Source organism: Syngnathus acus, chromosome 6 (assembly GCF_901709675.1).
Source record: "Syngnathus acus chromosome 6, fSynAcu1.2, whole genome shotgun sequence".
Lineage (NCBI taxonomy): Eukaryota > Metazoa > Chordata > Actinopteri > Syngnathiformes > Syngnathidae > Syngnathus > Syngnathus acus.
In genome coordinates this window covers 16,751,732-16,754,355 of record NC_051092.1, presented here as the reverse complement: position 1 = coordinate 16,754,355, position 2,624 = coordinate 16,751,732, and positions in this window count along the sequence as shown.

Genomic DNA, 2,624 nt, shown 5'->3' with positions numbered 1-2,624 from the left:
TAAAAAAATTGGCGTTTCTCTCCCAATTACATCCGTCGGCGCATCTGTGTTAATTCGAATCAGGACGCTCATCCCGGACACGTGACGTCACGCCAGTCGAGCCCGCGAAGCAAGCAAAAATGAGCAAGAAACAGAAATGTTTGGAAAGCTTCTTCGGAAAGGGAAAACAGCCCAATGAATAGACGGATGAAGAAGAAGCTACGACTTCTAAGAAAAGGAAAGCTACATTTGAAAGAAAATTTCTGGAGTCCTACTTAAAATATGGATTTATCGCCACAGGTGACTCTGACGAGCCAAGCCCACTCTGCATATGTGGCGGCGACAGGCTAGCTAACGAGGCAATGAAGCCTTTATAACTGCTGCGGCACATGGAGACCAAGCATCCTGCATTAAAAGACAAATCTTAACCACTTCCGGTGTCATTGTCTCCGATTACGCCTCGATGGGACCGGCTCGTTTCTGAGAAACAAGCTCAGTGCTCCCACTAATTCAACGTAATGGTGAGTATTACTTTTATGTGGTTTATACTTGTTTTTATGCCAGTCGTATCATTTTATTTCATCGTATTTATTATAAATGTATTATTTATTTATGTAATTGTATTATTTATTTATATAAAGGCCGGTCCGCGAAAATATTTCTGACACGTAACCGGTCCGTGGCGCAAAAAAGATTGGGGACCACTGTATTATGGGATTACGGTGGTAGAGAGCTGCTACATCCCTGACAAGATGGTCGCTGCATACACTGCACTTCCCAGAAGACCTCACTGCTCTGACAAGTGTAGGTGGTTAGGTCCCTAGATTGATCCCTTGCAGCGGATAGGAGATCAGAGAGGGACAGCGGACAGGAGGTGCTGGAGGTAGAGGGAGCTGAACAGCCAGAACAGCCATAGACATAACGACGCCATCAACAAGGAAAGTGATTTGATGAAAAAAAGAAAGACAGACATAATTTTTTGAACATTTTGTTTGCATCCTGGAGGAGTCCCGGGACCCCCCTCCTACCAAGGGTATTTGTCGCCCTAGGCAACTTCCAAAAACAGCGTACATCTTGCGGCCTGGAGGGAGTGAGGTGTGAAGTATCTCATTTGCGTTTAAAGAGACAGCACCAAAATGACTTGCTCTGAACCGCACCTCAGAACAAGTATAAAAGAGGGACCTGTGATGCTATCAGAACGAGGAATTCAAACAAAAATATCGCTGTTCCACTTTATATAGACCACAACTGAATGAGTAAAACATAAAACAGAAGAATTTATAAACGTGATATGTATGCACACTTTAAACATTCAGTCATTCATTTATCTTCAGTATGACTTGTTTCTAGGGCTGTATGTCTTCTAAATATCCTCATAATAATTGAATTCCATGAGACACGATTACAACATATCTTGTCATTTTTCTTTCACAAATAAATACTTTTACTAGAACAAGACTGGTAATCCCAAACTACTTTCTCAAAAATGCGTACTAATAAAATAATATAATTATTAGTTCATTAATAATGACTGACCGAAAGTGTTTCAGCATCTTAGCTTACTGTATCTGATCCCAAGATGGGAAATTACAGTGCAGCAGAAGTATTATCGTGACAACATAGACTGTAAGGAATAAACTATACATTCAGAATAGCAATATAAATTGTAATCTGTGATGGCATGGGGCAGGAAAGATCATAAACTGCGCGGACATCGTTGTAGATATTTATTGGGGAGGGGACAGGGGCATTGACAATTCTGCTGTGGATGATGATGCAAATATTCATTTTTGACAAAAGTTCTAAGGCTTATTTATCTATGAAATCCCTTCATCTATCTGCCCTAGTGTGATTATAGAAATTAAATAGAAAACGCAAAAGGAAAACTTAGACTCGATCAATGTTCCCTCTAAACTGCGCGCGTGCGCAATCGCGCACTGCCCGCACATTCTCAGCGCACAAGAAAATCTATCCAGCGCATAAACAACATCAATATAACGTATTAATTAATATTAGATTATAATATATTATTATAATATATTGTATCAATTATAATATTATATTAATATTAGACCTAATCTAATTAATTCGCCCAATAATATTGTTTTTTTTTGTTTCTCACTCAGTGAGTGACAGGTGTCCAGCCAATGATACGATACGGTTCACTTACGGTACGAAGCCAATCATGGCATTGACGGTGCTTGCTAGGGATGGGCGGATCGATACCAAAATATCGATATATCGATCCAGGCTGCTCATTTTTGAGTATCGATCTCCCTAGCTAAAATATCGATACTTACAATTATTTAATTATATTTTCCCTCATTTTTTTCTGCTCCAATTTGACGACTTGCACTCATGCTAGCACTACTTTTCCTTCCGCCTGCTGCACCGGCGTGTCCTGCTCTGCTCTGCTCCCGCCCCCTTTTCTCACAAGCCAAGCCCTCCTCCTCCGCCCCCCTTTCCAATCCAAACACAAACAAGCATGGCCACGGCGGCGGCCCAGTCCGAACGTAAGAGAAGTCTGGTTTGGAGGTATTATATTTTAGTTAATAACAACGAGGCAAGATGTGAAATATGTCACAAAACGATTAAATATTGTGGCAACACCACAAACTTAACAAAACATTTAAGTAAAATTCACC